This window comes from Equus przewalskii, chromosome 10 (assembly GCF_037783145.1).
Source record: "Equus przewalskii isolate Varuska chromosome 10, EquPr2, whole genome shotgun sequence".
NCBI lineage: Eukaryota > Metazoa > Chordata > Mammalia > Perissodactyla > Equidae > Equus > Equus przewalskii.
The window spans coordinates 42,586,193-42,608,520 of NC_091840.1; the positions used below are offsets into that span (position 1 = coordinate 42,586,193).

A 22,328-nucleotide genomic window follows, 5' to 3' on the forward strand; every position below is an offset into this window, starting at 1 on the left:
ACGTGATTTGTCTTCCCAATTTAGATTGTAACTGAGAGCTTATATTTGCCTTTGTATCTTCTCCCTTCCCAATTTTGCACAGTAAGGCATACATGGTAAAGCCCTCAATAAACATTTAGACCAGTAAACTTTATAGCAAAAGAACGGTTCAAATCACTTAAATGACCCAAGTTCTCATAACAGCCACCAAAGCTGAAATCATTTATAATTCTTCATTCATTTTCAAGATAGAACAAACAACCAAGTTATAACTCTGTCACTACTGACTTAAGTACTTACCCATTGTCTGCTTCAACAATATGGACAAATTGAGAGGAGGGGCTTCAAGAGGGCAATTGGGGCCGGCCCCCGGTAGAGTGGTTAAGTTCACACATTGCATTTCAGCAGCCCAAGGTTTCGCCAGTTCGGATCCTGGGTGCAAACATGGCACCACTCATCAGGTCATGTTGAGACAGTATCCCACACACCACCACCAGAGGCACTCACAACTAGAATATACAACTATGTGCTGAGGGGCTTTGGGAAGAAGAAGAAGAAAAAAAAAAGATTGGCAACACATGTTAGCTCAGGTGCCAATCTTTAAAAAAGAAAAAAGAGGGCTAGTCATGTTTCTTGATCTGGGAACTAGTTACATAGGTATGTTCAATTTGTGAAAATTCACTGAGCTGTACACTTATACGCACTTTTTTTTTTTTCTTGTTTTTTTAAGATTTTATTTTTCCTTTTTCTCCCCAAAGCCCCCTGGTATATAGTTGTATATTTTTAGTTGTGCGTCCTTCTAGTTGTGGCATGTGGGATGCCGCCTCAGCATGGCCCCAGGAGCGGTGCCATGTCCGGGCCCAGGATCCAAAGCAGTGAAATCCTGGGCCGCCAAAGCCGAGTGCATGAACTTAACCACTCCACCATGGGGCTGGCCCCATATGCACTTTTCTACATGTACTATTTTACCTCAAAAAGTTTAAAAATATCAAGTTTCAGATTGTATTATAAAATAATCACACCAAATTTTTAAGCACATGATATATTATATCCATCTATAGGTCCAAGAAAATATCTGGAAGTATATACACCAATCAACAACAGTTACCACTGAGAGGAGGATAAGAGGGGTAGGGTGGAGTGAAAGAGAGAATTTTTTTTATATGTTTTATTCGATCTTTCAAAAAATAAAAAACATGCATTAATTTTGTAATTTAAATAGATTAGCCGAGTAATTAGATTAATTTTTTAATCATTTTTAAACTTTCTATGTTGAAAATGTCTTTTACAGTCAGTAAAAGATATTAAAACAAACACATCATCTCTCAGAAATGGAAAGAAAGGATCAATGAGCTGGACTGAAAACTAGTTCATGTAACATCCATCCAGTCTGATCACTGTTTGCACTTCAATATTTCTTGAGTACTCTATTTCACAACTTTCCCAAATGACATTTATAACAAGCAAAAAAACAAAGATGGTGCCTTTGACACTAAATTTACTCCAATCAAAATAAACAGTTTTCAGTAGAACTGAATAACAAAGACAAAACAATAACAATCCTCTATCCTGAACAGAAGCTGAACACTATAAAAAGGTATTTTCCCCATGAAGACCTACTGCATGACATTTTACAGAATTCAAACATTCTTGAGACAGAACACAGACGTCGACAAGAAACCTTATTATTCACTAGACTTAAAGAGAACAGCAGGTCTGAGAAAATAAGTGTGAACATTAAAAAAAAAAGGCAATGCCTTGAATTATTATTTCAATGTAGCAAGGTATTCTTTAAGTTTTTTTTTTAACTGGCTGCACTCTCTCTTTCAGACGCTAGAGGGAAGTATAAAATCCATTCACTGTATCTTTGGGAATTAAATTTATGCATTCATTCACTAACGTCACCATGTATTTATTGTATTCCTATATATCAGGAACTCTATTAGATCCCAGAGACAAAGAGATGAATAAGCTACAGTCCCTGTTTTTAAAGTGCTTAGTCTACTGAGGGGGAGACACACCAGTTAAAAAAAAAAAAGGCAAACTACAAGCAAGAATGCACATAAGAACAAAACCCCAACTTTCGCAAGACTGTGGGTTTGGGAGAGGACAGAAGAAGAAGCATTTCCGGCAGAGGGAGGAAAAGACTGTCCATAAAATAATTCACACTACACAAACCAGCTTATGCAACCTGGCTTATTCGGTTATTCACAACCTCCCCACCTTAATCTAAATGGAAATAACCTATGCCTAGAAGGTATCTCTAAAGTGCTGTCTATAAAAAGTAGAAGCATTAAGGGGTGTGGAAGACTTGCTAAAATATTTAGTTGGCTAGGTTTCAAAATCAATTTTACATAGTTTAAAAAGCATGAAGGTAACAGATACAACTGGAGTTAAGGCTGCTTACATGATAATAAAATGCTGCATTTGAAATCAGGGTTTCCCAAGTTAGGAAATACAGCATTCTGACAATTAGCTTTCACTGACACCTTTGAAAAAGCCTCTGTCAACAGACATCTTGGTTGGCCAATCATTTCCACACCTAAATAATTCAAGCCAACATAGGAAAGACTAAGACTAACTGATAAACCAGAATTAAAACTCAAACTCACCATAAGGGCAATGGAAACATTCATGTGGTATATTTTTTCCTAATCTTCAAAATGACTGTTGCATGTTTTGCTATGGTTTGGGATGTTTGGATTGTGTGTGTTGTGGGTGGGGAACTGCAGAGAAGGGACAAGTTGTTAACTTCTCATACTGATGGGGTAGCACATGGAAGAAAAACTAAAAGCCAACATCCTGAAAAAGTTTCACACACATACACAAAATGAGACAGCAAACTTGTGAATCAAGCATGATTTGGCATCTTTAAATGCAGAGCCAGTTCTCTTCTAGTGCCAAAGCCAATGGCTTCTCCTGTAGATAAAATGGCACAGTTCCTGAAAAAGCCCTGGACGCTGTTTCCCCACAATCCTATAATCTGTCAGAAGACAGAAAACAAAAAGAAGGCTCTGCCAGCCAGAAAAAGCAAATTATAACCAACACAGAACTAACACTTTACTTCAGACAGAAGGAGCTTTTCTATGCATCTTTGGAAGGAGCGAGACAAAAGCAGCTTACCATTGCTTAAATAACCAAGGCAAACATTTTAACCAAATACCATCTTGGATAAGCATTTGATGCAATAGACTGCTTTCTCACTTCTTCTTCATAGCCTTAAAGAATATTTGCAACATTTATGCAAAAGAGTTGATGGTCATAAAATACAAAGAACTTACACAAGTCAATATGAAAAAGACAACCAAAGAGGAAAATTTCAAAGGGCATAAACTAGTAGTCACAGAAGAAATACATAAGATCAAATATTACATATATTACATATTGTTAGGAAGTGGGTGGTGGAAAGGGCCTTCTCCATACAGTCCTAAAGGTATTTTGAATTGATAGTGCTGCCAACTGCAAGATTTCAGAGAAACCCTGGCTACTCAGAATGAAAAAACAAAAAACAAAAAAAGATAAGGGTACCTAAAATCATCATATTGTACACTTTAAATATCTTACAATTTCACTTGTCAATTATACTTCAAAAAAACTAGAAACAAAAAAGATAAGGGTGCCTAGCATAAGCAACACATTCCTAAAAATACTTAGAAGCTTTGTGAAATACCTACTCTGGGAAGAAACTAGTATGTAGAATGGATATAGGTAAACTGCAAATCAAATCCAAACTAAAGTAAGAATGTAAACTGACTGTTTACCTACGAACATAAATAGCTGAAGCCATTCCCTGAATCTACAATGAACAAGGCAGATGATGGAAGTAAATAATAGAAAGTCTTAATACAAACACAGGTAAAGCATCTCCAAGAAACTAAGTTTATTCAACTGTCTTTGCTGTGGAAGCAGGCCATTCAGGGACGCTTTTTCCATTCACCAAATGCAAAAGAAAAGCAAACAATGCCTGGGTGCGGCAAAATCAAGTACAGTCTTCCCATCAAAGAGGAAAAGAAACCCAAGCCTTTTACTTGTCCTTGACACAAAGAGGTAACAAATTGTGGGAACTCACATTCCAGAAAAAAATTCAATTCCAACCTATGGAAAGCGAAGAACTTCATGTCACTTTGTTCTAAAATTAGCAATACACAGGTCCCTACTGAAAAAACAATACACAAGATCCTAACTGAGCTGTCAGCAGGGTAAAGTTCTAAGCATGGCAGCAGAGTATTGCTTAACCATTTCAGTTTTCCCTTATTGGTTTTAGGCATCAAAAGAACCACATCGCAATTTTCTTCTATTGTTAACGCCACTTTAGAGGCTGAGAAAAATTTAGTTCATCAGATTCAAATTTCCAGCATTTTCTAAGTACATTATAGGTAATGATGCCACTGATTCTATATTTAGACTCAGGTGTAGAACACGGAGTGCTAGCTCTGTCTGAAATGGTACCATGTCCCTCTTCAAAGTCTGACTGCAACCATCACCTAAACCTGCATTAAAGTGTCTGTATGGTGCCGCCTAAAATAAATTAAAATGCCTTTTCAATACTTTTCTGTGAGTGGTTCTATCGATTAGCTGTGATGCTTTAAATATAGATAATAAATCACCCCCACTACTCCTTTAAACATTCAGCATTGTAACTGCCATAGGGTGACATTCATACCCTCACTGGAACCAAAAAGCCAAGATGGTAAAAACTCTTGTGATAAGAATCCTCTAAAAGTGATATCTTTTGGAAATATTCTCTTCAATAAAAAGTTGTTCCATTATAGTTCTGTAATTGTTACATTCCAGAAATTAGGATAACAATATCTTTTCCCAAATCCTGAGCTATTTTCCTCTTCAAATAGTACTTATAAAAATATATCACCTTTCTCAAAAGGAACTTAAGGCCTCTAACAGACAGCATGCTGCTAATTTTCACAACATCACAATAAAGAACTATTTTTTAGCATTTATATCACACTTTAACTTGCAAAAGTGTTTTACAATTATTTTCATTAGTAGTCATGCCTCACAACCACCCACTGAGCTAAACTGGTTCAGTTACTCTCATTTGACAGCTGAGAAAACTGATGTATCCTAAGGCCAAGGTCAAGCCAGTCTGCTTCTCCAATACCAGAGAACCAACCCTTAAAAATAGTCTCATTCACTCACGAGTGTATCTGTACCACTCATAACCCTAGTTAAAGTAAGCTTTTAGAGAACAGGAATCCACCTAAAACAATGGTACAAAAACATTAAAAGATTATAACACTTCAACAAAAATATATAACCACATTGGAATACAAATAGGTACGGTTTTAGTAACAATGACACAGGAAGAGGAAGTTTTCAGAAATTAGCTTCCAAAACCTCACTGTCATACAAAAACAAAAAAATGATCAAATGCTTCTTTATCTCCTTTTTCCCCTCAATCCACTACAATCATACTTCTATCTCCACCATGCCAGTGAACGGTTCTAGGAAAGGTCACCAATAAGCTCTAGGTTGCCAAATCCCATGGACGCTTCTCTGTTCTTTTCCTTTTTCTGCTTTTTCTCCCCAAATCCCCCCAGTACACAGCTGTATATTCTAGTTGTGGGTCCTTCTAGTTGTGGCATGTGGGACGCCGCCTCAGCACAGCCTGATGAGTGGTGCCATGTCCGGGCCCAGGATCCGAACCAGCAAAACCATGGGCCGCCGAAGCGGAGAGCGTGAACTTAAGCCACAGGGCCGGCTCCAACTTCTCTGTTCTTATCTGAGACAGCATTCAGTACAGCGGTCCACTTTCTTCTTGAAAAATATTCTTTACTTCGCTTCCATAACATCTCTTTCCTAGTTTTCCTCCTACTTTGATAGCTGCTCCTTCTCTTTCAGAACCACAAACCATTCCTAAGTGACCTCCTGAGTGAATTCTGCGACTTCAAATTCTACCCACATGTTGATGATTTCCACGTCTAAAATTCCAGCCCAGAATTCTCCCAGGAATGCCAGGCTTTTCTAACCAACTATTTTACAGCACCTGTTGGCTGTCTAAGAAGCATTTCAAAGTTGACATGACCAAAACAGAATTCTTTATTTTTTATTGGCCCTGAGCTAACATCTGTTGCCAATCTTTTTTTTTCCTTCTTCTTCTCCCCAAAGCCCCCCAGTACATAGCTGTATCTAGCTACAGGTCCTTCTAGTTTTGCTATGTGGGATGCTGCCTCAGCACGGCTTGATGAGTGGCGCCAGGTCCACACCCAGGATGCAAACGAGGGAAACCCTGGGCCACTGAAGCAGAGCACTTGAACTTAACCACGCAGGCACAGGGCCAGCCTCACCAAAACAGCATTCTTGACAAATATGTTCTGCCACAGGTCTTACCCATCTCAAGAAATATCATCACCATTTAGCTACCTAGTTGCTCCAGCCAATAATGTAGAAGTTAGTTATGATTCCTCTCTTTGCTTCACTTCCCTTGGCTGCTCCCTGTCAATTTCATTTCCAAAAGCTATCCCAAATGGGTCCACTTCTCTAGAGCTCTTCTACCATCACCCCAGTCCAAGTCACCAGCAGCTCTCATCTGCAGTAGTACAAGAGCCTTGTAACTAGTCTTCTTGCCTCCACTCTTGATCTCCCCCTATAATCCATTTCCACACAGTAACTAGAATACTGTAATTACAAATCAACTTACATCATATCCCTGCTTAAAAATCTCCAAAGGAGAGCCAGCCTGGTGGCACAGCGGTTAAGTTCCCACGTTCTGCTTCAGCAGCCCGGGTTCACTGGTTCAGATCCCAGGTGTGGACCTATGCACTGCCAGTCTTCCCCAGCAAATAGAGGAGGATTGACAGCAGATGTTAGCTCAGGGCCTATCTTCCAAAAAAAAAACCTCCAAAGGAAGTACATTACCCTAGCTTTCAAATCTCAATGTTGTCTGGCCTCTCGCTCATTCTTGCACAACTCTCCCTCCCTCTCACACACCATATTCAAGCCACTTTGGCCTTATTTCCATTCCTTCAATACACCAAGTTCATCCTTCCTTAGCTTTGTACTGGAAATGTTTGATCTGCTGATCTTTGTAACCTCCTAGATCTTAAACGCCATACTCTCAGAGAGGTATTCCCTATTCTTACAATTTAAAGTAGCTACCCATTCATTCTCTACTGCATCACTCTATTTTAATTCTTTGAATAGTATTTATCATTAACTGATTTTTAAAAAGTTATTTGTCGTCTACCCTTACTAGAATATAACTTCCCTAAGAGTAGGAATTTTGTCTATTTTGTTTACCAGTGTATTGCTAGTGCCCAACATAGGCAACAAACTCAATAAATTTGGCGAGCTTTAGTTGTTAGGTGCTAAAGTTAAAAAGACATAACCCCTACTGACAAAGAGCTCACAATCCAGCTGCAGAAACAAAACAACGTTTAAATAATATATGTAATGCCAACAGCATAATAAAATGTCAAAGTAGTCCAGGAGCAGCAGTGATTAATTCTGCCTTGGGAACTGGGAAAACTTTACAGAAGAAATGACCTATGAGCTAATTCCTAAAGATTAATTAGTAGATTCACCAGATTATTGGTTATGTTTTTGTCTGTCTGTCTGTTTTAGAGAAAGTGTCCTTGGAGGAAAAGAAAATAGCTTGAGCAAAAACATAATGAGGAAAGGAGGAAGGAAAATGGAATCAAACATCTGCTATCTATCAGGCACTGTGGGTAATGAAGGGTCTTAAAGAGAAAGAGCATAAGCAGTCTTACAATTTAGGACTATCAGGAGTTTTACAATTTAGGAACATCACAAGTTAGGAATATCACTCTTACAGAGTAGTCTTACAATTTAGGCAGTGTGGTGGATTGACTGAAGGGGTGATAAGACTTGAGGCATGCAGACCAGTTAGAATGATAAGCACAACTGTCCAAGGGAGAAATGAAAATGGTCTAATCCAAGACTTCAGCAATATGGTTGGAAAGGAAAAGGCAGATTTAGGAGAACTTCAAGGTTAAAATCAGACCTAGAGATCAATCAGATATGACTGATAACGGAGAAGGAAAAACCAAGATCAAATTCAAAGTTTTGTTTTTTTTTTTTTGGAAGATTAGCTCTGAGCTAACATCTGCTGCCAATCCTCCTCTTTTTGCTGAGGAAGACTGGCCCTGAGCTAACATCCGTGCCCATCTTCCACTACTTTATATGTGGGACGCCTACCACAGCATGGCTTGACAAGCGGTGCCATGTCCGCATCCAGGATCCAAACTGATGAACCCCAGGCCACTGAAACAGAACGTACGCACTTAACCACTGTGCCACTGGGCCGGCCCCAAAGTTTTTTTTTTTAAAGACTTTATTTTTCCTTTTTCTCCCAAAGTCCCTCAGTACATAGTTGCATATCTTTAGTTGTGGGTCCTTCTAGTTGTGGCATGTGGGACACCACCTCAGCATGGCCTGATGAGTGGTGCTATGTCCGCACCCAGGCTCAGAATCAGTGAAACCCTGGGTTGCTGAAGCAGAAGCCGCGAACTTAACCACTCAGCCACGGGGCCAGCGCCCCAAAGTTTTTTAATTTAGGCAATGTGTAGCTATCAATATCATTCAACTAGGCAGGGACTCTACAAGGTTTAGATTTTTCAGGGAGGATAATGACTCGGAGGTGCCTATGGGATGTCCAGGTGGGTTTTGGAAATACAGGCCTGGATTGCAGGGGAGAAAGAGAGGGAGAGAAAGGGAGAGGAAGGGAAACAGGGAGAGAGGGAGAGAGAAAGAGAGAGATTTGAGTTAAATATAGAGATTTGGAGGATGTGTCTGTGTGTGTAGTGTACAACACCTGTGAAAATAAAAAAAGAAGGTAGCTAAGAACAGAATTCTTGGGAACACCAACATTTAGGGAATGGACGGAAGAAAAGGAGACTAAGAAGGAATAAGAAGTAACCAAGGAATAAGAGAAGAAGGAATAAGAGAAAAACCAAGAGTGGACGGTATCACAGTTTAAAGAAGCAGAGAGGAAAAATAAACTAAAAACTGAAAAGTGTCGGGGCAGGCCGGGTGGCACAGCGGTTAAGTTCTCAGGCTTCAGTTCGTTGGCCCATGATTCGCCAGTTCAGATGTCGGGCATGGACCTAGCACCACTTCTCAAGCCATGCTGTGGCAGGCATCCCACATACAAAGTAGAGGAAGGTGGGGACAGATGTTAGCTCAGGGTCAGCCTTCCTCAGAAAAAAGAGGAGGATTGGCAGCAGTTAGCTCAGGCCTAATCTTCCTCAAAAAACAAACAAACAAATAAACAAAAAAGGACTGAAAAGCATCATCTGGGTTTGACAATTAGGTCACTGAGCAGAGCAATTTCAGTGGAGTGGTGGGGACAAAATCAAATTATGTGCTTGAGAAACAAATAGGCTGTGAGAAGGTGAAGAAAACAGGGGCAAGACTCCTTTTATGAACAGGAAAGAAAATAAGCAGTAACTGGGGGCAAGACAGGGACACAGTTGGGGAAAAGAAAAAGACAGAAAGATTGATGATCCAGATGAAGGAGAAATAGTGATGCAACATCACAGAGGGATTCACAGCACATGCAAGAAAGGAAAAGCCAACACGAGTATGAATACAGTAAACTCTACAGGTGCGGAAGAAAGAAATAAAGGTAATGTCCATTTGACAGCCTTCGAGAAAAAGGTCAGGGGAGAATAGCATTCAAGGACTAGAGATCAACTAGGTTAACAATTTACCAAGAACAGGCAAAATTTAGGTGAGACGCAGGAGCCTAACCAGACACTCAACGATCCCCTACTCAGAAGAATGATCTTACCTTATCTAAATAAAAATCTTTATTTAGAAACTTGAGATCTGGTGGAAAATCAGAGTAGTTGTGGAAAAAAAGAGCAGAGACATGGTCCAGAAACAATGGCAAATAGTTCAAATTGCCTCTCAAGAGAAAGCAGTAGCAGAGGGAAGAGGATGGATGCCAAGCAGAGGGGGAAACGCTCTTAATCAATATTGGACCTAGTCCAGCTGCCTAAAAATCACAGCCAATATTCTCAATGTCTTCCCAAATCTGAAAATTCCATACTTACCTGGAGGCTGTAACACGCAATGTGCAAGAATATTAGGGATGTCTCCTGCCACAATATTCTGAGTGTCCAAGCTTCAGTCCGTTAAGTAATTCCTGGGAGAACAGACAGCTTGGCTAGACTTTGGATGAGATCCACGTAGCCCCCAATTAACTTGATAAATCTCACAAGTGAATATTGTTTCATTTACTGAAGTGGAAAATATTTCTTTAGCTGACACAGCAGTGTCCTAGGATAGGAAGAGGAGAATGGGAAAAGAAATCTAGTAGCATCATGCTTGGCAATAAGCAAACTTAGCAAACAGAATAGAAAATAACTAGCAAAGTATTCCTGAAGTCTGAAGAATCAGAGTACACAACTGCATTTCAAAGTAAAATAAAGAAATTCTAAAGGACCTAAAATTTCCACTCAGAGACTTTTCACAATGTACCTTTTAAACTATTTAAAATATATTCAAAAAAGAAATAAAGTTTAAAAATTCAAATATATTTCGGAAATTACATTTCTGGAATTCTCTCCCTCTTCTGCCCCCCAGATTTTTTAAATTTTACACAATAAAATTCATTTTTTAGTGTTCAGTTCTAAGAACATAAATGCATAGTCATGTAACTACAACAAAAAGCAAGATACAGGGGCTGGCCCTGTGGCCAAGTGGTTAAGTTCGTGCGCTCCGCTGCAGGCGGCCCAGTGTTTTGTTGGTTCGGATCCTGGGCACGGACATGGCACTGCTCATCAAACCACGCTGAGGCAGTGTCCCACATGCCACAACTAGAAGGACCCACAACGAAGAATATGCAACTATGTACTGGGGGGCTTTGGGGAGAAAAAGGAAAAAAAATAAAATCTTTAAAACAAAAAATCAAGATACAGAACAGTTCTATCACCCAAAAGCCCTTCCTCAGGCTACCCCTTTGTAGTCAAACGCTCCCCTATCCTTAACCTGAGGGAATCATTGATCTGTTCTCCTTTGTCCCCACTGTTTTGAGTTTTCCAGAAAGTCATACAAATTTTTTTTTTAAGATTTTATTTTTCCTTTCTCTCTCCAAATCCCCCAGTACATAACTGTGTATTCTTAGTTGTGTGTCCTTCCAGTTGTGGCATGTGGAACACCGCCTCAGCATGGCCTGATGAGCGGCACCATGTCCGCGCCCAGGATTTGAACCAGCGAAACCCTGGGCCACTGAAGTGGAGCGCGAGAACTTAACCACTCGGCCACGGGGCTGGCCCCCAGAATGTCATATAAATTCAATCATATAGTGAGTAGCCTTTTGAGTTTGGCTTCTTTCACTTACCATAACGCATAAGAGATTCATTCGTGTTATTATGTATAGAAATAGTTCCTTGTTATTGCTGAGTAATATTCCATCATGTGGATATATCACAGTTGGTTTATCCATTCTCAAGTTGAGGGACATTCAGATTGTTTTCAGTTTTGGGTGAATACAAATAAAGCTGCTATAAATATTCACATGCAGCTTTTTGTGTCACAGGTTGTCATTTCACTTGGGTAAATACTTGGGTCATATGTTAAGGGTATGTTTTACTTTATAAGAAATTACCACAGTGTTTCCCAGAAGTTCCAGTTGTTCCACATCCCCACCAGTCCATAATCTAGTCGGTTTTCTTCTTTCGTTGTTGTTTTTTAAGCCTTTCTAATAGGTGTATCTCGTTATGATTTTAATGATTTTTTTATGCTTTTTCTCCCCAAATCCCCCCAGTACATAGTTGCATATTTTCTTAGTTGTGGGTCCTTCTAGTTGCAGCATGTGGGCCGCTGTCTCAGCATGGCCTGACAAGCAGTGCCATGTCTGTGCCCAGGATCCAAACGGGCGAAGCCCTGAGCCGCCGCAGTGGAGCAAGCCAATTTAACCACTTGGCCATGGGGCTGGCCACGATTTTAGTGATTTTAATTTGCATTTCTTTAATGACTAAGATATTGAGCGTATTTTCATGTGCTTATTTGCCATTCATATATCTTCTCTGGTGAAGTCACTCTAATCTTTCACCCACTTTTTTTTTTTTTTTAGTGGTGGTGCTTGCTTTCTTCTTTTTTTTTTTTTTAAGATTTTATTTTTTTCCTTTTTCTCCCCAAAGCCCCCGTGTACATAGTTGTATATTTTTAGCTGTGAGTCCTTCTAGTTGTGGCATGTGGGAGGCCACCTCAGCATGGCTTGATGAGTGGTGCCATGTCCGTGCCCAGGATCCGAACCAGTGAAGCCCTGGGCCTCCACAGTGGAGCGCGCGCACTTAACCACTCGGCCACGGGGCGGCTCCCTGCTTTCTTCTTAATGAGTGTTGAGCTCTTTATACATTCTGGATACAGGTCCTATGATTCATATATGATTTGCAAATATTTTCTCCCAATCTGCCATGTCTTTTCATTAACTTAATCTCTTTTACAGAGTAAAAGTTTTAAACTTTGATGAAGCCCAATTTATCAATTTTTTCCTTTTATGGATCTTGCTTTTGGTGGTGTATCTAAGAACTTATTGCCTAACTCAAGATAACAAGGATTTTCTCCCTTTTCTTCTCAATATTTTATAGTTTTCCATTTTACGTTTAGATCCGTGATTGATTTTGAGTTAATTTTTACATAATGTGTGACGTATAGGTTAAAGTTCTTTTTTTTTTTGCATATGATATCTAGTTGTTCCAAAAACTAGTTGTTGAGAAGACTATCCTTTCTCCATGGACTTGCCTTGCACCTCTGTCAAAAATCAAATAGCCTTGGGACCAGCCCAGTGGCACAGTGGTTAAGTGAGCACGTTCCCGCTTCCGCAGCCCAGAGGTCGCCAGTTAGAATCCCGGGTGCAGACATGGCACCACTTGGCAAGCCACGCTGTGGGAGGTGTCCCACATATAAAATAGAGGAAGATGGGCACGGGCATTAGCTCAGGGCGAGTCTTCTCAGCAAAAAGAGGCGGATTGGCAGATACTAGCTCAGGGCTAATTTTCCTCAAAAAAAAATAGAGGAAGATGGGCACAGATGTTAGCTCAGGGCCAATCTTCCTCAGCAAAAAGAGAAGGATTGGCAGCCGATGTTAGCTCAGGACTAATCTTTCTCAAAAGAAAAGAAAAGAAAAAGGGCTGGCCTGGTGGCGCAGCGGTTAAGTGAGCACATTCCACTTCGGTGGCCCGGGGTTCGCTGGTTTGGATCCTGGGTGCAGACGTGGCACCAAGTGGCAAGCCATGCTGTGGTAGGCGTCCCACATATAAAGTAGAGGAAGATGGGCACAGATGTTAGCTCAGGGCCAGTCTTCCTCAGCAAAAAGAGGAGGATTGGCAGCAGATGTTAGCTCAGAGCTAATCTTCCCAAAAAAACAAAAAAAAAAGAAAACAAAAAAGATATATATTAATGTTATTTGGTAAAAAAATTGAAAACACAATAAATGACATGCTATTTATTTCAAATAGTGAAAATAAAAATGTTAAACTTCTCGTACTTTACAATGGTCCCTCTGCTGCCAGTAATTTTTCCTAACTCCTCACCTAACTCCTACTCACCCTTCAGGTCTTACCTTGGACATTCCTCCAGATCCACAGCCTTTCTTGACCTCCCAAATATGGATTGAGGGTTAACATGTGTCCATTGCACCCTGAGGTCCCCTATCATCACTCTTAACACATTATATTCTATAACTGACAGTTAACTTGTCTGTTTCTCCCATCAGGACATAAACTCTGGGTGGGCAGGAAATAGCTACACTAGCTACTTCCTTCTTCACTCCTAGCACACAGTGGGCAACGCATAAATCTTTGTTTTGAATGACAGCAAGATAGAGAGGAAGCTAAAAAGAGGATATCCTACTTTGCAGACATACAGTAAAAGGAAACCTCCAACAGTAGAAAGTGATAGCAGTTTTTAAAAAGGAGAGATCTTCAATAAATACATGAAGAGATGAAGGGCAAAACTACAGATTAAAAGATAAATAGGAGACATATGTAAACCATAATATTGGGGCTGGCCCAGCGGCGCAGTGGTTAAGTTCACACATTCCGCTTCAGTGGCCCGGGGTTTGCCGGTTGGGATCCCGGGTGCGGACATGGCACCGCTTGGCAAGCCATGCTGTGGCAGGTGTCCTACATATAAAGTAGAGGAAAGTGGGCATGGATGTTAGCTCAAGGCCGATCTTCCTCAGTAAAAAGAGGAGGATTGGCACCAGATGTTAGCCCAGGGCTAATCTTCCAAAAAAATAAATAAATAAATAAAAAATGCTTAGCTAAAATCTACCAACAACTTTGGATACTCTGCATATTCCTTCTTTTCATAAAACATGTCTCTGCTTATATTTCAAAATCATGAACTATAATAAAAGCACCTAAATTATACCAAATTGTCCTTCCAAAAAGCAACAACAGCATGTATATCTTTTGCTTGCCATCAGGTATATTTATGTCAGTGTTTTCAGGTCTTATATAACTGGTGAAAAAACTATGGGGTAGCAGAAAACTGGACAGAGTTAGTTTGCTTAGGTTCCCAATCCCAACTCTGAACTAACCTGACATCATTGGTTCAAAATTGTCCTGTGGTCTTCAAACCAAATATTCTGAGGTTGTGGTTTATAAAAATCACCTAGTTTCTAATCTAAAGCACTCAGCGGAAAAGATCCCCTTTTTTTCCATATTTATAATGGAACTGATTTAGAAAAGGTAGTTTTTCTAAGTTTGGTAAACCACTGAGAATAGGAAAAGAAGATGTACAGCTGACATGCACACTAATTTCCTTTTATTGAAAATTTTACAAACCTATATATGCTTTTAAGCATGAATGATATCTTTATTTAAAAGTAATACCATTCTTCCCATTAAGGTGAGAGGTTTTGTGTTTTACTCTTGTTTGCAGTCTGAAAACTGCTAATTTAAGCCAAGTACATAGCACATTAAAAAATGGAAAAACAAGGAAAAAGATTAGCACTGTATGAACTACTATAGAGAAGGTACTTAGTGCCACATTCCCATAAAGCCAACCCCTCCTGATGATGTGAACGAACGTATAAAGCAACTAGAGCTTAGATTCACAGGGTCATCACACTGGCTTTAACTATTACTTACACCCTAATGACTGCTAGATCTGCATCTTCATTCTAAACTGTTCTACTGAACTCAAGACCCAAATATCCAGAAGCCTACTGGACATTTGCTCCCAGATTTCCCAGACACCTCAAATCTAATAGACCAAAATCAAATGCATTTTCCCTGAAACGTAACATCCTCCTACTCCTGTATTCCCTACCTTGGTTAACGACATCACTGTCCACTTGGTGGCCCAAACTAGCAATTTCACATCCATCTTCGACAACTCCTCCCTTACATACTCACAACAGAAAGTCAGTAAAATCCTTCTAGTCAGTCTCCTAAAAAGCTCTTTAATTTGTCTACAGTTTCACCATTACCACTGTAACTGAGATCTTCAATATCTCTCAAGTGATCATCACACCAGTCTCATAACCAACTAGTCTCTGCAGCCAATTTCAACTTTTAAAATCTAACTTCCACACTGTCAACAGTGTTACTTTTCTTTCTTTCTTTCTTTTTTTTTGAGGAGCATTAGCCCTGAGCTAACACCCACCACCAATCCTCCTCTTTTTGCTGAAGAAGACTGGCCCTGAGCTAACATCTGTGCCCATCTTCCTCTACTTTATATGTAGGATGCCTGCCACAGCATGGCTTGCCAAGCGGTGCCATGTCCGCATCTGGGACCGGAACCTGCGAACCCTGGGTGGCCAAAGTGGAACGAGCGAACTTAACCACTGTGCCACCTGGCTGGTTCCAGTGTTATTTTTCTTAAATAGTGATCCGAAAGTGTTCCTTACCTGGTTTAAAACTCTCCGATGACTCCCTAGCACCTAAGAAATAAAATTCAGACCCTTCAACAAGGCCATCCACAATTGGGCTCCAACGCATCTTTCACCTCTCTTCCTTCCATTCTTTCCTCATACTCCATGATCTAGCCATATTAAACCATGGCCCACAGGCCCCTACTCTTATACCTCTGTACCCTTGTACAAGCGGTTCTCTGCACCTGAAACACTAACCTCTCCAATCTTTTTTTGCTGAAGCAGCCAAATTGTATTTATCCTTCAAGGCCCAACTGACTCTTCCTCCAGGAAGCCTTCTCCAACCTTCCCCACCCTCCCGGCGCCCCCTCCCCCTGCCAGTAAAACCAATGCTCCCACAGCACTTAGTGCAGATCTCTTACTGTACTGATTCATAATTACTTTTGTGTCGGTCTCTAATTAAAATGTGACCTCTTTAAAAACAAGTGTTATGTCATTCATATTTTATTCCCAGTGCCTAGCATAATGCCTAAGACACAACAGGCACTTAAATATCTGCTGAACAAATCAACTACAACACCTCTCTTTCTTTTTTTTTTGAGGAAAATTAGCCCTGAGCTAACATCTGCCGCCAATCCTCCTCTTTTTTTTGCTGAGGAAGATTGGCCCTGAGCTAACATCCGTGCCCATCTTCCTCTATTTTATATGTGGGATGCCTACCACAGCATGGCCTGCCAAGCAGTGCCATGTTGGCACCTGGGATCCGAACCAGCAAAGCCCAGGCCGCCAAAGTGGAACATGCACATTTAACTGCTGTGCCACCGGGCCAGCCCCTACAACACCTTTCAATGAGACCACACAGTCCAAAAAGCTTAAGAGATTCAAGCCTGGTTTTGGCTTAACGGTGAAAAGAAAAGACACTACACAAATTTAAGCTTATGTTATTTCTTGTTTTTCATATTATTCCCTACTAGCTTCAGGGTTAGTTACTAGAAAATTAGTAACTAAGTCTTTTAAATCACTCCTTAAATGACCTAAATTTCCTCATGAAACAGTACAATCCAGTGCTGCACCAAACCACCATTTTATAACTGAGCTATCAAATCTGATAACTTATTACCCTCCTTGTATTAAGTGCATCTTTAATAAAGAAAACTTAGCATTTTTTCTGTCAAGTTGCATTCCTTTTCACCCTAAGTTACAAAACTCTGAAAGGGACATAACCAAGACCTTGATAGGCAATGAAAAGACAGAAATAGATATTAAACACTCCTCTGCTGAGAAAGCATTCACCTCTCACCAAGAATATAGTGACTTCACACTTATGTCCCCTCTGCTCAGCTATAAAGCTTCAGCCGCCCCCCTGGCCACTTTGCTTCTCACACTCATTCACTTTCCAATTTATTATATTAGAATCATCTTTTTAGAGGTGCTATAATATTTTAGGAGTTTAAACCCAAGAATTAGGCTTATGTCTCTTCTGAAAATGTTCCAAGCTTCCTGTCCTGCTCTGCTGCATTATACACTGCTACTCTGCCAAAGTCTTAGCTCATTTCCTCCTCCTGCTTGTCCTGATACGGTGGTACACATCAATAATGCCCTCTCCCTTCCAGTTTTCAGACTTCACTGTCTGCCTGGAACGCCCTATCTTCCTTTTTCATCTGTGAGGGCCTGTCATGCAAGTTCAATGCAGGAGACCTTTACTGACAATACCTGCACCCAGCCTTCCATCAACTCTCATAACAAGTTGCACCTCCCTCTAATATAGCACTTACTGTACTTCAATTCTAAGACACACTTTTTGCCCCCAAATTTCTCTGAAAACAGGATATATCTTACAACTGATGGCATGCAGTCTCATGGGCAGCATTTCTTCTTTCTTAGTGGTACATAAAATAACTGTGAGCCTTACAATCATTGGCACCACAGATCTGACGGAATAAGGTATGACATTCTATTATAATTACTTTGTATACTTCTGTTTTCTCCATTAGACTGTAAACTCCCAGAGGGCAGGGGCTATGTCATAATCATCTTATCATCTTTGACCAGCAAAGATTTGGGCACAAGGACAGTGTGTATCCAACAAACACTAATAATAATCAGCATTTATTTAATCAGGTAGTATACTAAACACTTTACATGTATTAACACATTTAACCCTCAAAACAAATCCCATGAAGTAAGTACAATTATTATCTTCATTTTATAGATGAGGAAATTGAGATAAAGACACATAGGTAAGTTGTTCAAAGACACACAAAGTTGCAGAAATTTGAACCCATGTTTGCTGATTACGATTCATACTGTTTATCATTTTTCCATTCAGCAAAGATTTAAAGAGCACCTACTCTAGGCCAACTACTGTGCTAAACCCTGAACCCTAAGTCCCATCTTGAACCTTTCCCCTCCAAACATCAGGACCAACCTATAAATTCACTAAGCTAAATCCACTCTCCTTTCTACTTTTCCTTTTTAATATCTTCTCATACAGTCCTCCTTTGAAGTTGTTAGAACTCTATAAAGAACCAAAACAAATGACAAAAAACAAACAAATCTGTGTGCTCTATTATTAACTAACTGTAAAAATATCACAAAAGAAACTTCAGTTAAGGAATGGGTGGCAAGATCAGAAGGGCTCTTAAGAAACAAAGATTCTGTTTATAAGCAAATATTCTCAGTAAAAGAGAGAGTGAGGTAAAAACACCATAATTTTTAAATAGACTGTTTTAAAAAGTTTTCCCCGAGGCATGAGATGCTTTTTAAAGAAAAATGGTTCATTTTATCAGAATAAAAATGAGCTAGCAGGGGCCGGCCGGGTAGTACAGCGGTTAAGAGCGCACGTTCCCGCTTCGGCAGTCAGGGGTTCACTGGTTCGGATTCTGGGTTCGGACATGGGACCGCTTGTCAAGCCACGCTGTGGCAGGCATCCCATATATAAAGTAGAGGAAGATGGGCACGAATGTTAGCTCAGGGCCAGTCTTCCTCAGCAAAAAGAGGAGGATTGGCAGCAGTTAGCTCAGGGCTAATCTTCCTCAAAAAAAAAAAGAGCTAGTAAACCTCATTCCTTTTATTTTAGCCCTTGCTATACCAGGGATTCAGAATCCTTACATCCCCACATTAAACAGACTGCTCACACAACAGGCAACCAAGGCACACAACTGACCATCCCTCTCTCTCCCCCAGAGGAAGACTCCTCATTTGGTAATACATAAAAGTAACCACAAATAGAAAAAAGAATAGAAGGAGAAAAGGACAGGAAATTGTCATCACAGCTGAACAAATCTCTATCATTTTAACATAACATGGATGGCATTTATGGACTTGCCTGAAATGATGGAAATTTCCAATAGAGGGAAAAATGCATTATCAAAATTAAAAATAAATGTCCAATTATTAACAATAAAACAAGCTGGCTAGGCCAGCTCAAACATTTTATACTTCTACTTCCTCTTCCATGTGGTAGTCAAAGGTGACCCATAATAACAGTAACAAATATTTTCTTTTTTAAGCTAACCTCTAAAAAAGGATAATCTGTGCTATGGACAGAGAATTTATTAGGAGAGCCAAGGAACTAGAGCAAAAAGTTAAAAACGATATATCATTGTGCATTTCCAGGAAAGAGAGGTAAAACACATTTTACCAGATAGAGAAGTTAAAGACAAGCAGGGCTCATTTGCCCCATTCCCATAAAATAATTCATTCTCCTTATCTGTGAATCTTCAAGAATCTAGTACTGGGGCCAGCCCTGTGGCTGAGTGGTTAAGTTCGCGCGCTCAGCTTCGGGGGCCCAGGGTTTCGCCAGTTCGGATCCTGGGCACGGACATGGCACTGATCATCAAGCCATGCTGGGGTGGTATCCCACACACCACAACTAAAAGGACCCACAACTAAAAATACACAACTATGTACCGCGGGGCTTTGGGGAGAAATTGGAAAAATTAAAAAATCTTTAAAAAAAGAATCTAGCACAGCCACTCCCTACCTTCCTTAGATGAAAGACAAGTTAACTAATTTCCAAAAGGCCTCTACATTTCAAGCTCTCAGTCCTCAGAGCCAGCAAAACTGAAGGATCCATCTCTTTCTGTTCTTTAGAAAGGAGTTCACCTCTCCTTCAAAAGCTGTTGCTAGAAAGCCATCTTCTCTCTCTGGAAGCACACAGTTTAACTCTGTCCTTTGCTTTGTCTACCTTAAACAACAACAAAGCCTCAGGAGTGCTCCTTCAGCCTCTCAGAAAAGAATCAGCCACCTCTTGGGCTCTTGCACAGCTTTCTCTGAGGGACATTCCACCCTGGAGGTTCCACAGGCAGGATAACAAAAAGTGGAGCTGAAAAGCTGCTATATGCTTATCTGACCTCCAAAATAGACAGAGCCGTGGGGCAACCAGAGACTCCTTGGCAAAGGAAAACTTTTTTACAATTTAAAAATAACAAATTGTATTAGCACATCCCTCACTGGGCAGCCCTCCCAGCTTGTCTCAAACTAGTTTTCTCAACTCATAATAAAAAGCTCATTAGTCCCAACTGTGTTACAAGGGAAGGAACCTGACTGAGCTGCATTCAGAAAGCATTTAACATACTGGCCCTCCATTCTCTATTTCCTTCCTCTTGGGAAAGGAACTACATACCATTTGTAAAAATGCCTAAGAGTATGGTATTTTTTCCTACACAAGTCTGACGGTTAAGTTGTCACATTACAGAACAAACTGGGATTTCTACACATGATCTGCTGTGCCTGTGCGAAAGCACATATGTGCCAATCGAGGTTTTACAAACAATATGCTTCGTCTTGACAAAGACGTCAGTCATTCCAATAATAATGGTTAGGTCTAAAATCCAGTAATATTGTTGGTGACACAGTAACATCGGCACAGTGTTTACAATTTACATTTTCATAAACAATCTCAATCACACACATGATGCTTGCAATAGCCCTTGGAAGTACTACATCTTCCACAGGTTCAGAAAGGTTAAGTGGGACCTGCCCCAAGTTATCTACCAGCTTTATCAGTAATGGACGTGGGTTCGAACCTGTCGTACTCTAAGCCCCCAGCCCTTTTCCCAAGACCCCTCCCAGCTTTAAACAGAGGGCTGTCGACTCCCATCCTTTACCCAGAGCAGCCTATTACTCCGGGCGACCGGCACTTCCCTGCCTGGATCAGAGGTGGCTTCTTCAGCTCCAGCAGGGTTTTCATCCTCCACCACCCTCCCCCCACGACCATTCTCTGAAAGAAGCGGAAAGGGAGAGGCGACCGAAAGCTCCTGGGGGAAGGGACGATGACAAATGGGAGAGCGCGGGACACTGCCGCGGACTCCTTCTCTCTGCAGAGTGCACCCCCTTCCCTCCGCCACGCTGTCCAGCCCTGGGGCCAGCGATCTGACCACCCGTGCCGCAAATTCGCTCATCATCACCTCGAACTGTCCCTCCCCCACGCCCCTTCGCCTCCAACTGGCAGAGCCCACCCGCTAAGTCGGGGTATCCTTCCACCAAGTCACTCCCCTTCCCTCCCGTCGCCCACTTCCCTTCCGCCACCACTCACTGTCGGTGACTGGGCCCGGCCCTCATGGCTGCTCGGTAGCCGCCCGCCGCTGCCACCGCTGCTCCACGCCCCGGCTCCTCAGTCGCCGCCGCCGCCGTCGGGACTCGCCGGGAGCCGCTCCTGCGCCTGCGCAGTTCGGAGTGCCGGGGCCCTCTCGGGCCGCCCGCGCCTGCGCAGCCCGCGCTGGGGGCGTCTTCTTCAGTGCCTGATGCCTTGGATACCTGTGTCTCAGGTAGACATGGCCGCAGGCCTCAAGGACTTGTTAGGCTTAGAGGCTTTGGCGGCTGCCCCAGCGTTTGAGGACTCCGGAATATCTTGCCTAGGTTATTAAACCCTTGGACCGCGGTGCCCATAAGGAGCCATAGACTTAAGGGCACTTCCAGGGTTCTGGATCCCACTTGCACTTAAAGGCCTAAATTCAGGTGCTTTGAGGTGACCACTGATAATAAGTTTAGATTTCTTTCAAGAAGACAGTCACATCTAGAATGCATTGGAGGTAATTGTGTAAGAGGCGACTTTGACATCCCAGAATACAGTACTGGCCAGAGTTGCTCAGGGAACCTTGTCCAGGAGGTGACTGCACCTAGAACGCATTGGGACACTGCTATGTTCAGTCCCTTTATCAAGCACATACTGTTTTCTTGTGTTTTTTGTGGGGTTTTTTTTTTTTTTTTTTTTTTGATGAAGATTAGCCCTGAGCTAACATCTGCTGCCAATCCTCCTGTTTTTGCTGAGGAAGACAGGCCCTGCACTAACATCCATGCCCATCTTCCTCTACCTTACATGTGGGACGCCTGCGACAGCGTGGCTTGCCAAGCGGTGCCCTGTCCACACCCGGGATCTAAACCAGCAAACCCCGGGCCGCCAAAGCGGAATGTGTACACTTAACCGCTGCGCCACCAGGCCGGCCCAAAGTGCATACTGTTTATTGGACGAAAATGTTCTAGGCATCTCATATAGGCTATCGAGGCACTTGCAGGCTAATTGTCCCCTACTTTCCAG

At 41.4% G+C, this 22,328-nt stretch overlaps 1 protein-coding gene across 6 annotated transcripts in view; it reads right to left on the reverse strand.

Annotated features, from left to right (window-relative positions):
* The window catches only part of FAM222B (family with sequence similarity 222 member B), a 68,083-nt gene extending 46,376 nt beyond the window's left edge, over nucleotides 1–21,707 (reverse strand). For 2 of the 6 annotated variants that reach the window (XM_070562707.1, XM_008527790.2), the window contains exons 1-2: nucleotides 21,327–21,474; nucleotides 10,014–10,105 (exon numbers count right to left, since the gene is read on the reverse strand). The gene's annotated coding sequence lies outside the window, so the exon portion shown is untranslated. Of the gene's footprint in view, nucleotides 1–10,013; nucleotides 10,106–21,326 lie in introns of all 6 variants that reach the window. The other 4 variants (XM_008527788.2, XM_008527791.2, XM_070562705.1 and 1 more) reach the window with 4 other exon arrangements.
* Between the last annotated feature and the right edge of the window lie 621 nt (nucleotides 21,708–22,328).